This window comes from Prosopis cineraria, unplaced genomic scaffold (genome assembly GCF_029017545.1).
Source record: "Prosopis cineraria cultivar Desert tree isolate PC_DT_omini unplaced genomic scaffold, ASM2901754v1 PC3, whole genome shotgun sequence".
Taxonomy (NCBI): domain Eukaryota; kingdom Viridiplantae; phylum Streptophyta; class Magnoliopsida; order Fabales; family Fabaceae; genus Prosopis; species Prosopis cineraria.
The window spans coordinates 24,177,489-24,193,518 of record NW_026555334.1 but is presented as its reverse complement, the minus strand read 5'-3'; positions in this window follow the sequence as shown (position 1 = coordinate 24,193,518).

Sequence of the window (16,030 nt, the reverse complement as noted above, 5' to 3'; positions counted from 1 at the left end):
GAGAAAATGGCACACATCTAAAATTAGTTCAGAAAAGCTATCACGACAGACCATGTGTGCCCCGACACAAGAATCACAAGTCATGGTGTATGGTACAGAGATGAGAGTACCCTCTGTATGCCACATGTCATGGTACATGCACCATATGCCGTAGCATATATGCTAGAATGTGCCAAAATGACATTTTTAGCTTTGATTTCGTGTGTTTTCTTCTATTTAGCTTTCATGCTTCCTAAATTGTTTTTAAACACTTAGTTTGAGCATAAACTATATTCTTTAAGGTTTCAGGAATCCTAAAAGTTTTCAATTGTATTCTTAATATTTAAATGATTTAACCTTTCTGTAAATCTAGTAAGTTTGGGAGGGACTAATGACTCATAAATACTGTTACATGTGGTGATTATGCAAAGATCAATGGTAATGTCAAGGTGGACATTATATGTCCCCCTTTCTTTTGTCTACCACCCTAGCAGAATATATACTTAATCATATATACACTACAATTATCACTGTAAAGATGAAAGTGAAAGTTAAGCTTAAAGGACTATATGAAGTAAATATGTACATTAACAACAAGTATAATTCTTAAAGTTATACATTGATCGAACATGGGAAATAGAGTTGTAAATCATGATATCGAAAATTGAAAATCATAAAGTGTTATTGTAAATCCTAGGACTAAACAAGTAAATTCCTAAAAGCATTAGATCGCTAAAAGCAATACTCTATACACATAATCTAGAAGAATATTATTTTAGCAGCATGAAAACTATTTGAAATAAATCATTAAAGGGGAAATTTATACTAAACAAAATTTGATACAATAAGCCATTGAAAATTGCATCAGCATTTCATATCCAAAACGTAAAAAGAACATTTTAATTGAGAATGCACAAGAAAATTATTATGATAGGAAAAAAACATAGCACTTTAGAAATAAAAAAGCTAGAACCAAATACACCACAAATGTAACCTTCCCAAGGTTAAACCGCAATTTACTTTAACTCATGGTAATCCAGGGATTAACTATCAAATGATTACCAAATTATAAAATTTTATAAAAAGGAATTTCTCAAAATTCTTCCAAAGGAATCCCAATCTCAACAATTCAAATTTCAAACATTATTTAATAAGTCCGTATCAGAGTTTTAAAAGTAAAGCGGAAGCTAGGAAATCAATTAGGACCTAAAATAATGAGTTTTAAAACTCAAAAATAGATTTTGTGCAGAAAGTGTCACGTGCACCACGGCTTACAATTTATGCGCCATAGTGTGTCTTCTTTGTGCCATGCGCTATGGCGCATTACATGAAATTTGACAGCATCAGTGCTGTCATTTGACAGCATAGGGCACAAACTTCTGACGTGTCCCAAATCTCCGTCCGATATTCAATTGAAGTGGTTTTGGTGTCTACATGGAGCTTTCTCCTAGCTCTAGCTAATGGCACTGTTTCATACTCAAACTCATTTTCTATAAAAAGTTGGACACCAAAACCCATTTTGACCACTTTTTCACAAAATTTTACAAATGGGGTGTCCCAACTCAACCACATGCCCCAAAAGCTTACACCGACCATCCAACCACACTCAATAGAATCTTATAGACTCGTGTAACGCACCGCACACAATAAAAAATGCTTATCTCATAAAATCACCACTCAACCCTGATTTTCACAAAACATAAAGAGGGAGGAAATGTTACACAAGATCAACAATTTCATTTCAAATTTCTCAAAATACATATGTTTTTACTTGCACAAGTATTTTAGCTCTATCCATGGGTTCACAACTAAAACTCACTAACTCAGCGCACAAAATACACTAGATATATACAAAATCATGCAAGTAGTGCATAAAACATGTCAATTACTCCTAGTTGGCAATTACATTAACAAATACACATGAAAGTAACAAAAGAGAGACATATCGAGGATTACTCTACAAATTCTAGGCCTTTGTATGTTTTTCCTAACTTGAATCCGATGAGCTAGGTCCTGAATATATTAAGGATTGAGGGGTGAATACAATCACTCAGTAACCAAGTTTCACTTAACCCATACAGTTACATATTAATTATAAATAGATGTAATTAGGCAAAAACATAGATATTACATATAACCCTCAGCCACGATTCACAAAACTAACAACCATGTGACTGGGCTTACCATAAAACACTTTATCATGATATTTAGCAAAAACATTACACAGGATTGTAAAAATAATAACCATGCGCCCTCAATACATGTCGGACCACAAAATTAACAACCATATGGTTGGACTTATATGCATGATCATATGCCAAACCTTATATCCTTCTGTTACCTCCAACACAAAACTGGTGGCTATCACATGGCTACGTCCTTTACAGACTAACCTAGCCTTTCACTTGTGAGGAGCTATCGGATTGGGGTGAACTCACTTACTTATGTAATCCGGTTTCCCCCAATACTAACAATCATAGAGTGTCATACCCCTAATCTAGCCTCCTCATGAACAGGTGGAGACTAGTTAGGTTCGAGTCGCTTATAGAATAAGTAGGACAGTCTCGAATCAACCATGAGACAAGAGCTACCTCTCGATTCTAACGGTCAATGCCAAGGCTAGTTCTCGATTCCAACAGTCACTGCCAATATACTCCTCTCCCTATGTGAATTCCCGCCAATGATCATGCTATGCACAATTCTCACATAATATGCATTTAACAATCAATTCATAATACATGAACTCGCATAACTCAATACTTCATAATTTGACACATAATATATATATATATATATATATCATATTTCTCCACCTATAATAATAAATCATAATAAATTTCATAAAACACTAAGGGTGGCAAAATCAAGGTTTTTTTTCTAAAAACCATTTCATAAATCAAACACTTTGCCATTATGCATCATTAATTTAACTCATAATTTACATTTCACAAACACAATTAACATTCAACTATAAAGATTAAGTTTCCCCCGATTACCTTAAACCTTTGAGAGGTCAAAGGTTTACCCCTCATTACACCAACTTACTAAAGCTTTAATAAGCTCGAATGGTGCAAAAAACGAGCCTCTCTACTTTCATACCATAAAAATTTCTTCATTGTCTCAATCTTGAAAATCTATCAACATATAAGTCCACACTTTCTATTTTTATCAATTCATAATCACTACCCATTTATACCCAATGGGCTTACTAAATTCCATTAAATCACCTTATCGTTAATAACACCTCAAACCATTATTAATGCACATTAACCTCTTCTAACTACTATATTAATGCATCTGTAGACCAACCACTTTTAAAATCATTAATGTGGTGTTCCAATATACTAAACAACTCCCATTATACTTATTTTAACTAATGGAATCAGACCTATACTCTTATGGAATAAAAATCAATCTCTCAATTTAAACCTTACCATAAGTCATCATAAATGAGGGAGAGAAAGGAAGAAGAAGGCACTATAAACTTACCATGGATGTTTGGGAGCTTCAAAACACCAACAATGAAAGCCAATGCTATGCCCTAGTAAAGCCTAAGTTGAGCTCTTCATTTTCTCCTTCCTCTTTTTATTTTTCTCACGTTGATACGAATATGATATATCAGATTTTTAGTCGTGTGTTGCGTCACACGTTACTTTCCGCCACGACACAAGGCGTAGAGGAGCCTATTGCATTTAAATTTTTCTCTGTGCATCACGACGGACTAACCACGCACCGCAACATGTGGTACAGAGAACAATTCTTCACTTTTTCTTCCTCTTTCCTTACTTGGGTGGCCCGCCATCAATCCGGACCTACTTCTAGGGTTGAAATCACAACAATTATGCCAAGTTAAGCCCCTCTGGCCTCACACCTCATTAACTCATTAATTAGCCTCATTAAGTTAATAAACCGGGGTTAAATTTTCTCGGATGTTACAATTCTCCCCTCTTTTTAAGAATTTTATCCCTAAAATTTGGTAAATCATATAAATCTTACCTCACTAGAAAAGATGGGGATATTGTTACCTTATTTTCTCCTCCATTTCCTAAGTGGCATCTCTGGGAGTCATTCCCTTCCATATTACTTTTACTAAGCAAATAGTTTTGTTTCTTAGCTGCTTATCTTTCATATTAGCCATCCTTTCTAGCTCAGTCTGGTAGGTCAAATTCTCCTATAGTTCCAGTTCTTCTGGTTTAATAATATGAGATAGATTGGGTTGGTACTTCTTGAGTTGTGAGACATGAAACATGTCATGTACACCTAACAAATGTGAGGGTAATGCAATCTGATACATTAAAGGTCCAATTCTCTTTAGAATCTCAAATGGACCAATATATCTGGGAGTCAACTTCTTGGCTTGAATAGATCTCCTAATACCAGTCATAGGTGATACCTTTAAAAATACATTGTTTCTGACCATAAAATCTAGCAGTCTCCTTCTCTTATTCGTATAACTTTGTTGTCGACTTTAGGTAGTCAACAACTTCTATTAAATTACCTCTATCTTCTTCGTGGTCTGATCTACCAAATCTAGACCTAAAAAACTCCTTTACTTAACTCTGTCCAACAAAGAGGCAATTGACATTTCTAACCATATAAAGCTTCATACGAAACCATTTGAATACTTGCATGAAAGCTGTTGTTATAGGAAAACTCCATGAGTGGTAAGTGTTTATCCTAACTTCCACTAAACTTAATAACACACGCTCATAACATACCCTTGAGAGTTTGAATCATCCTCTCGGTTTGACTATTGGTCTGAGGGTAATAGGCCATACTAAACTTCAACTTAGTACCTATAGCTTGGTGTAAAGCTCTCCAAAAGTTTGATATGAACCTTGGATTGCAATTTGACACAATCTTTTTCAGTACCCCATATAACTATACTATCTCTTAAACATAAACCTCAGAAAATCTCTCTGAGGTATAATCTACTCTAATGGTTAGAAAATGAGCTAACTTAGTCAATTTGTCCATAATCACCCATATAGCATTATGACTTGCCTGAGTACGTGGCAATCCCATTATGAAGTCCATAGACACACTGTACCATTTCCACATTGGGATTTCTAAAGGTTATAACAACCTTGATAGCTTCTGGTATTCTATCTTGACTTCTGACATGTTAAACACCTAAAAACAAACTCAGTCACATTTCACTTCATTCTATGCCACCACCACTGCTTCTTTATATCTTGGTACATCTTAGTGGCATCGGGGTGGATTGTTAGCTTACTCTTGTGAGCTTCTAATAAAATGATATCTTTAATCTCCTTATCATCAAGAACACACATACGATCATGATACAATACAAAACCATCATCACTGAAGCTAAAGGCCATCATTCAGTTCTCCTCAATGTCCTCCTTGATTTCTAACAAGTACTCATCTTCTAACTATGCCTTTCTCAATTCTTTCTAGAACTCACTTGTAATCACCATGACATTCACATTGTATGATGCAAAATCAGGAACATTTTTGTGTTCATTAGAAAAAACCTCTAGCATCTTGTGCTCTTGCATCATCAAGAATGCTACATGTAGTGTCTTTTAGCTCAATGCATAAGCTACATTAGCCTTGCCAGGATGGTACTTCAACTCAAAATTATAGTCTTTCAAGAACTCCATCCATCTCTGCTGCCTCATATTCAACTCTTTTTGATCAACTAGATACTTGAGGCTTTTGTGATCATTGTGTACCTCAAATTGTGCATTATAAAGGTAATGTCTCCATATTTTAAGTGCAAACACCACTACCGCAAGCTCAAGATCGTGGGTAGGATAGTTCTCCTCATGTGGTCATAACTATCTTGAAGCATATGCCACAACCCTATCATCTTGCATTAGGACACATCGAAGACCCTTAAGCATTCACATACACCACAAATGGCCATTTCAGATTTTGGGATAGTCAACACAGGTACAGTTGTCAATCTCTGCTTTAGCTCTTAGAAAGCCTCTTCACTCTTGTTGGTCCATATGAAAGGCTGATCTTTCTTAGTCAATTTGGTCAAAGCAGATGCAATCTAGGAAAATCCCTAAATAAACCACCTATAATATCCTGCTAGACCCAAGAAACTTTAGATCTTTATCACAAAAGTTGGTCTTTCCTATTATAGTACGGTATCCACCTTATGAGGATCAACTACAATACCATTCGCCGACACTACATAGCCTAAAAACTTCTCCTCATGCAACCAGAATTCACATTTACTCAACTTTACATAAAGCTTCTTCTCTTTTAGAATTTGCAACACAATCCACAGGTGCTTAGCATGTTCTTCCTCATCAATCGAATATATTAAGATATCATCAATGAAGACCACTACGAACTTTTCCAAGTAGGGCCTAAAGATTTGATTTATGTAATCCATAAAGATTGCGGGTGCATTCATTAGTCCGAAGGGCATAACAAGAAACTCAGTGCTCGTATCTCATTTTGAAAGTAGTCTTGGCATATCATCCATTTTCACTCTCAACTGGTGATAGCCGGATTTTAAATCAATCTTAAATAATACCGTTGCTCCAACAAGCTGATCCAATAAGTCACCAATTCAGGGTAACGGATACTTATTCTTAATTGTCACCTTGTTCAGCTGTTGGTAGTCTATATATAATTTCAAGCTACCATCTTTCTTCTTAACAAACAGAACAGGCGAACCCTAAGGTGAAATGCTAGATCTAATCAACCCTTCTCTAATAACTCTTCTAGCTGCTTCTTAAGCTCATTCAATTCTGTTGGAGCCATTTGATATGAAGCCTTAGATTTGACTTAGTACTAGGTACCAAGTCGATTAACAATTCAATCTCTCTCTTTGGTAGCAATCCTAACACCTCATCTGCAAACACCTTAAGAAACTCATTGACAACTCCAATCTTGTCTAATGCTCCATCATATACTTTGTGTACTGAGTAAAACACCATAAAGGCTTGACATCCCTCTTTCACTGATTTCTCCACTTGTACTGCTGATAAGAACTTAGAAGTCTCTGGAGTAATAACAACTACAGAAGGTGTAGTCTCATCATTTGCTATAATTGTCGTGTACATTAGTAATGAAACCATCTTTCTATTACAATTTAACATTGCTCCATTAACAGACAACCAATCCATGCCAATTATCACGTCAATTCTTGACATGGCAAACAAATCAAGTCAATACTTATGACTATTTCACCAAATTTCAACTCTACTTTCAAGCAAGCTCGATTGGTTCTCACTAAAGCACCAGCTAGTGTAGACACATTTATCATGAAAGGCATTTCAACAACATGCAAACTTAGTCTTTTTACACACTCATTGAAAACAAATGAGTGAGTAACACCAGAATCAAACAAAGTAGAAATTTATTGATTACTTAAAGAAATCATACCTCGGATAAGTTTCGGGGAAGCTTCAGCCTCTTTTCTCGTCATAGCAAACACATGACCAAAAATAGCAAACCTTTGGTCGGTGTGAGGAGCATTCTCCGGGCAATACTGAGCTATGTACCCAACCTTGTAATACTTGAAACATGTCTAGCACTCCCCAGTATGATGTCTCCCATACTTGCTATACTGTGGGGCTCTAATTGGTCTAGCTATAGTAGGAGCAGAATCCTGTCTCGAAGCTTGACTTTGCCCACCCAAACTCTTGTGGGCATTACTGCTCATTTAGGAACCTCTAGAATGTAAACCCCTTTGGAAGCTTCTCTTCTTACTACCACTGCTACCTAATCCAGATGGTCCAGAGCTATATCTAGCTCTCTTGCCCACACCTCCAGTAGGACTCATATATATAGAGAAATAGCCCCTACCATCTCTCCTCTGGCTATCCTTAGCCTTACTACCACATTTGGCCATTACTCTTAACTTACTGCGTATGTCACTATATGAAACAATATTAAAGGGTGCCAACTGCTATTTATAATCAAGCCACATCTTCTCAAATAGTTGCTCGACCTTTCAATACTCATTATCATGGTTCCTCAAGTAAGTCGAGTATTTGGATAACTTATTGAACTTTACTATAAATTCTTCTTTGTTCACGTTTCCTTGCTATAATTAGTGAAACTTAGCCTCTTTCTCAGCTCTGAAGGAGGTAGGAAAATAGTAGGAGAAGAACCTCCTCTTGAGCTCACTTCATACCAACTGAGACCCATCGGCTGGTCTCATACTCTCCCACCACTGCTTGGCAGCATCCTCAAGTAGGAAAGTAGCAAGTAATACCCGCTGCTTAGACATGCAAGTCATAACAGCAAAGATCATCTCCAACCGATCTATCCACTTTTCAACCGCTCAATCCTCTATGGAACCCTCAAATGATGGAGGATTCAACTTTATGAACTTCTTCAAGGCTAAATCAATATAGCTCTCTTGCTCTCTTCCTCTAGGCCTCACTAGTTCAGGCCTCCTCGATCTACTTTATTTATAATAATGCTCCTCTTGTTGGTCAATTACTTCCCTCTCTAATCTTACTCCACTATGACCGCCAACTCTTTTTACTATCTTACTTGACTCTTCCGGTCTTTTCTTCAAAATTTCATCATGTTCATCTATTCTCTGTTCAATTCTTTCTATCATGCTTCTCAGCTCAAGAAATATATTCTCATTACCTATTGTAGATCTTGGTTGCTCTCTAGCTTGACCTGAGCCTTATCCCATCTCAACATGCTCACTGGGGACAATCTTCTCCTCTTGTACTAATACTTCCTGTACTTGTCTTGATACATTCACCGGAATGTTACTGGCTGTATTTCTTGTTTGCACCATTCTCCCCTTCTAAGGATGGAAGTTATCCCATAAAAGAAAAATAGTTAACACTAGCTCCAAGGGGAAAAGAACATGTGTATAATGGTAATTTCCAACTTTCTACATGCAAATGCACCATTCACAAGCAAACTCATAACTGATTCACAAATCCACAGTCCAATTCTCAAAACTAGAGAAACTGATAGCAAACTATAACCTACCCGAGGTTAAACTACAATTGACTCCAAATCATAGTAATCTAAGGATTAACCCCAAAAAGATTACCAAATTGTAAATTTTTATAAAAAATAATTTCTCAAAATTCTTCCAAAGGAATCCCAATCTCAACAATTCAAATTTCAAACATTATTTAATAAGTTTGTATTAGAGTTTTAAAAGTATAGCTGAAGCTAGGAAATTAATTGGGACCTAAAATAATGAGTTTTAAAATTTAAGAACATATTTCATGCAGAAAGTGTCATGTGCGCCATGACGTGTCTTTTTTGTGCCATACGCTATGGCGTGAGGTGCCATGCATTGTAGCACATTGCATGAAATTTGACAGCACAAGGCACAAACTTCCAACACTTTCTAAATCTCTGTCCGATGTTTGATTGAAGTGGTTTTAGTATCTACATGGAGCTTTCTCCTAGCTCTAGCTAATGGCATCAATTTCATACTCAAACATATTTTCTATAAAAAGTTAGACATCAAAATCTATTTTGACCACTTTTTTTACAAAATTTCACAAATGGGGTGTCCCAACTCAATCACATGTGCCAAAAGCTTACACTGACCATCCGACCATACTCAATAGACTCTTACAGACTCGTGCAATACACTACACACAATCAAAAATTCTCATCTCATAAAATCACCACTCAACCGTGATTTTCACGAAATATAAAGGGGGAGAAAATGTTGCACAAAATCAATAATTTCATTCTAAATTTCTTAAAATACATATGTTTCTACTTACACAAGTATTTTGGCCCTATCCACGGGTTCACAATCAAAACTCACTAACCCAAGGCATAAAATACACAACTTATATATAAAGTCATGCAAGTAATGCATAAAACATGTCAATTACTCATAGTTGGCAATTACATTAACAAATACACATGAAAGTAACAAAAGAGAGGCATATAGAGGATTACTCCATAAATCTTAGGCCTCTATATGTTTTTTGTGACTTGGATCTGATCAGCTAGGTCCTAAAAATATTGATAATTAAGGGGTAAGTATAACTACTCAGTAACCAAGTTTTATTTAACCTATACAGTTGCATATTAATTATAAATAAATGTAATTAGGTAAAAACACAGATATCACATATAACCCTTGGCCACGGTTCACAAAACTAACAACCATGTGACCAAGTTTGCCATAAAACACTTTATCATGATATTTAGCAAAAACATAATACAGGGTCACAAAAATAACAACTATATGCCTTCAACACATGCCGGACCACAAAACTAACAACCACGTGACTAGACTTATATGCATGATCATATGCTAATCTTATATCCTCCTGTTACCTTCGATATGAAATCAGTAGCTATCACATGGCTACGTCCTTCACAGACTAACCCATCCTTTCACTTTTGAGGAGCTACCAGGCTAAGGTGAACTCACTCACTTATGTAATCCAGTTTTTCCTAATACTAATAACCATGGGGTGTCGTACCCCTAATCTAGCCTCCTCATGAACCGGTAGAGACTAGTTAAGTTTGAGTGCCTTATAAAACAAGTAGGACAGTCCTAAATCAGCTATGAGACAAGGACTACCTCCTAATTCCAACGGTCGGTGCCAAGGCTAGTTCCCGATTCCAACGGTCGGTGCCAAGGCTAGTTCCCGATTCCAATGGTCACTACCAATACTATGTGGATTTCAACCAATCTACTCCTCTCCCTAGGCGAACTCCTGCCAGTGATCATGCTATATATATATATATATATTTCTCATATAATATGCATTTAACAATCAATTCATAATACATGAACTTGCATAACTCAATACTTCACAATTTGACACATAATATATATATATATATATATATATCACATTTCTCCACCCATAATAATAAATCATAATAGATTTCATAAAACACTGAGGGTGGCAAAATCAAGGTTTTCTTTCCAAAAACTATTTCACAAATCAAACACTTTGCCATTATGCATCATTAATTTAACTCATAATTCACATTTCACAAACATAATTAATATTCAACTATAAAGATTAAATTTTCCCCAGTTACCTCAAACCTTTAAGAGGTTAAAGGTTTACCCCTCATCATACCAACTTCCCAAAGCTTTAACAAGCTCGAATGCTGCTAAAAACGAACCTCTCTACATTTATACCATAAATATTTCATCATTGTCTCAATCTTGGAAATCTATCAATTTATAACTCCACACTCTCTATTTTTATCAACTCATAATCACTACCCATTCATACCCAATAGGCTCATTAAATTCTATTAATGCACCTTATCGTTAATAACACCTCAAACCATCACTAATGCATATTAACCTCTTCCAACTACCATATGAATGTTAATTTTCAGATATTAAATGCCTCCAGAGACCAACCACTTTTAAAATCTTCAATGTGGTGTTCTAATACACTAAACAACTCTCATTATGCTTATTTTAACTCATGGAATCAGACCCATACTCCTATGGATCGAAAATCGATCTCCCAACTCAAACCCTACCATAAGTCATTATAAATGAGGGAGAGAAAGGAAGAAGAAGGCACTATAAACTTACCTTGGGTGTTTGGAAATTTCAAAATGCTAACAATGAAAGCCAATACTGTGCCCTAGTAGTGCTTAAGTAGAGCTCTTCATTTTCTCCTTCTTCTTTTTATTTTTCTCGTGCCAATACGAATATGATATATCAGATTTTTGACCATGTGCCATGGCACACATTGCCCTCTGCCACGATGCATGGCATAGAGGAGCCCGTTGCATTTAAATTTATCTCTATGTGTCATGGCATGTGGCACAGAGAACAATTATTCACTTTTTCTTCCTTTTTTCTTGCTTAGGTGGCCCGTCATCGATTTGGACCCACTTTTAGGGCTGAAATCATAACAATTATGCCAAGTTAAGCCCCTGTGGGCACACAACTCATTAACTTACTAATTAGCTTGATTAGGTTAATAAATCAGGGTTATATTTTCCTGGATGTTATAACAAATCTCTTTCTAAAATTTACTTTGACCCAATTGGCTCGATTTTGTAACATCCTAAAATACCACCATATTTTACAAAATATTTTAATAACAATTGCACATATTAAAATAATAGGATTTCTAAAAACATAAATGACTTATCCTAGAGCATTTGGCCAAAAATCCTCCAATAAAAAGAAGCCAACAACTTTATAAGCAATCTGATAATTCAAATAGTATACTTAAAGTTCAATCTAATTCTATAAGAATAAATCCATAACCTAAAAAAAAATCAAGAATTTAAAATGTTAAGTTCCCAAATCTCAAATAAACATTTTTAATATCCTAGATCATGGCAATTAACTAAACAAAATGAAACATGTGCTAAACCAAAAGATTATTCAGCACACAAGCTCAATTCTTTGGTGTCTTCCCTTATGATCTATTTAAACCATGACTTGAAAAAATTATAAGAGGTAACAAGTGAGACTTAATGTCCCAATAACATATGAGAATTCTAAATATATTAGCAAACCAATTAAAAATCTCATTTTTGCAACATATTTACATACATAATAGTTTTTACAACATTCACAAATAAATTTTAAAACTAAGGAATATGATTTTCACAAACGAAAATTGCATCATAAAAAAAAATTACGCAACTAAGTGATGCCATCCTAGATCCTCCCTTATACTTTCCATCCACCTTTTCCACTAGTTAAAGGATAGTTTTGAGAATACTCCAGGCTAAAAATACATTGCCTATAAGACTACACTCTCCTCCTTAAATAAGAGGTGCCCAATGTCCCACAGTCTCAAACTAGAGGAAAGGGGCCCTGAAAAGAAATTCCAATCAGGCAATTCTTGGTTGTGGCTTACCATGTAGCCAAAATAACAATAAAATCCCCAACACATCCACCACAAACATATCCTCTCTTATACTCCCTATAATTGTATTGCATTTACCCATTGATAAGACACATTATTTACAAACATTTATTAGCTTTAAGAGACCATTTTACAAGCTCAATTAGTATTTATATGCATTTATATCACATTCTTAGTGCAAAACTACCTAGGTATTGAGTTTGCATGCATTAGGGGTATTTTGGTCATAAAATGCATTTTTTTCACCAATGTGAAGTTAATCTTGAGAATTATGTCTTTTGATGAGCTAATATGATTGGTCCAATTGATTTTTATTGATTCATCATAGGTTGGGAGTTATTAAGAAAACACAAACTTTAATGTTGTTTCTCGAAGGGGTTTTCATTTTATCCTTTGATTTGGTTCAAGTCTATGCTTGTTTACACTTGTGTCTTGTGAGACATTTGTATTCATATTCCCTTAGTCATTTTAATATCTTGGTTCAATTAAGTATTTCTATCTTAGTCCAATTAAATAAATGTCACATTATGATTATTTGATTAAATTGTGACTTAGGTGAATAAGTGAGAGAATTAAAGACATAATTCAAAGCAATCAAAGAAGGCTTATAAAGGGAAATTATGGCATGACAACTATAGATTTGAGAGGGTGCAATTTAGGCTTGGAATGGTACATTATATTGGATCAAGTCTAGCTTTAGAATTGTCATCATTTCCCTCTAATTTTGGAGGTAGTTTTGGCCAAGTCACTAGATGGTTGAAGGCCACAACTACTTTACAAGTTTCCATCACTTATCTCTCCCTTTCCCTTACCCCAATTCATGCCTTAAGCCTCTCATTCAGATAACACATTAATTTTCTCATCTTCAAATATTTTCTCTTACTTTTTCACTTGTTCTTCTATTTTCTCACCTAATCATCTACTCATATCTCTCTCAATTCTCAACTAAATCACACAAAACCATCTCATTCTTCTCCTCTCTAAAATCTTATCCAAACATTAAAGGAAAAATAGTAATCCAAAAGCCCACTTTATAAATCAGTTATAGCATATGCGGTTTAGAATGAAGAGGTGGTGGCATTATCATAATTCTATGGCATGTTTTAAGGCTTTCTAGACTAGGTAAAAATAGAACCAGTCTAAATAACATTTTCTAAAACGATTGACATGATAACCAATTTGGAATATGTGACTTTTTTTTTGGAAAAAATGAAATTTTTGTACCTTCTAAACAAGTTAAATGTAGAACCAACTTAGAAAGATTTAAATTTTCTCAAAGTTAATTTTGAAAATTATTTTCTAGACTAGTTTCATGTGCAACCAGTTTAGAAATTGATACAAAAATAATTTTAAAATTAGAAAAATTACTTTCTAGACATGCTTTTTTTTATCTTAACCAGTTTAGAAAGTTTTTCTAAAGCCCTATCAGCCTTTGTTTTGCTTATATTTCATCTTCCCTTTCCATTCGAAATTTCCAAACGTTATAAAATACTATTGGAGTGATGGGTCACTTACACCCCAAAATAGCTAAGTTAACACTTATATAGTACTAGTGGCAACCTAGGTCATTCTTCAATAAGGAGGCTAACTAAGGTTAATTAAGGCTAAACTAGTGAACTAAACTAATCAAGAGTTGATTTATTTTGACTAATTAAACTAAATGGACATATTTAATTAAAAACCTAATTAATTTGTGAAATGGAAATGGGAGTGTTTAAACCTTTCTAAAGTGGAGTCCTACAAGTTATGGGATACTAGATTCCTTATCTATTCCTTTTAATCAAGCTTAGGTTAACCGCTACTTTCTTGACTGAATTAAACCCTCACATAATTTTATATAAGTATGCCTTCCTAACCAATTTAGTTAACTAAGCCATTACATAATTTTGTACCAGACCCTAATCAATTCCTTAGCTAGGTGCAAAGTGATTAAAATTTTCTTTAATTTCCCTTTAGTGTAGCTCGGCTTATGGTAAGTTTGGTGTACAATTTTGCATACAAGACATTCTATCAAACACCAACTAAATATATTTATGTATAGACAATGTAAGACACATTCAACACACATAAAACATATATTTATATGAATTACAATGTATTAGATAAAATTTCTAGCAGCTACATAAAGAAAAATTAAATAGAAAAATAAGAAATCATCAAGTCAAATACAATTGTTTTCAATAAGAACAAGATATGACAATGCTCTTAATTTTAAGAATAAGATTACATTTACCTAGGTCTGATTAGAGAATGGCATAACCCTTCACATTCCTTGAGACACTTCAAAACTCATCTAGCATCCTTCCCTTCGAGCACTCGTTATAGATTTAGTCTCTAGTCATCTTGAAATCCAATTGAATGCAATTCTTCTATAGTGGCCAAACCATGATCCTTGAACACCTTGAAGATTTTGAAGCCAAACCAAGAAACAAAGCACAAGGGTTTGAGGTGTGAGATGAGAGAAAAGGTGGAGTTGCATTAGTGTTTTAATAGTTGGATCATGAGCTATGAAGGGGAGAAGTTGAGATGGAGATGAAGAATAAGAAGAACAATGGAGAGAAGAATGGAGAGGAATGGCTACCATGTCTATGGATGAATGAGAGTGGAATGGTAAATGAAATTAGGTTAGGTGGATCTTCATCTACGGTTTTTAGGCCTAAATCAAGTGTTTAGTGAATGGGTAAAAAATGAGCTAGGGTAATTTTATTTTTCTAGGGTAAATGGCCGAACAAGAAGAGTTACCAAGAGCTGGAAAGTTTTGAATTAAATAAAGTTAATTGCAAGGCTTGTACTTTCACCCCAAAACTAAAGTGTTTAGCCTCTTGAGTCATATACTATTCCTATCTAATGGTCCATGTGTCAAATCTAAGGGTACATCCCTACATAAATAAATGTGACACATAAGATCAAAGTTCAAAGTGTATGGATAATAATTGCATTTTCAATTAAAATTAATTCCCAAATGTGTGGCGCAATGCAAATTAAATAATAACAACTAATAATGACATCATGAAAGAGGAAAGTAGGTGTGACTTAGAGCCCTAAAATATGTAAACCCACACATGTACAAAAATAACTTAGCCCAAGTGTAAGAAAATAGGTTAACCTAAAATCTTGACTTTCTAAAATAGTTAACTTATGAAATTAATTACTCTTAATCTTAAATGAATTTGAGAAATATAATTGGACCATTTTTCTTTTGCACTAAAAATTCATCTTCACAAATTTTATCAAACATTTTCTCAAAA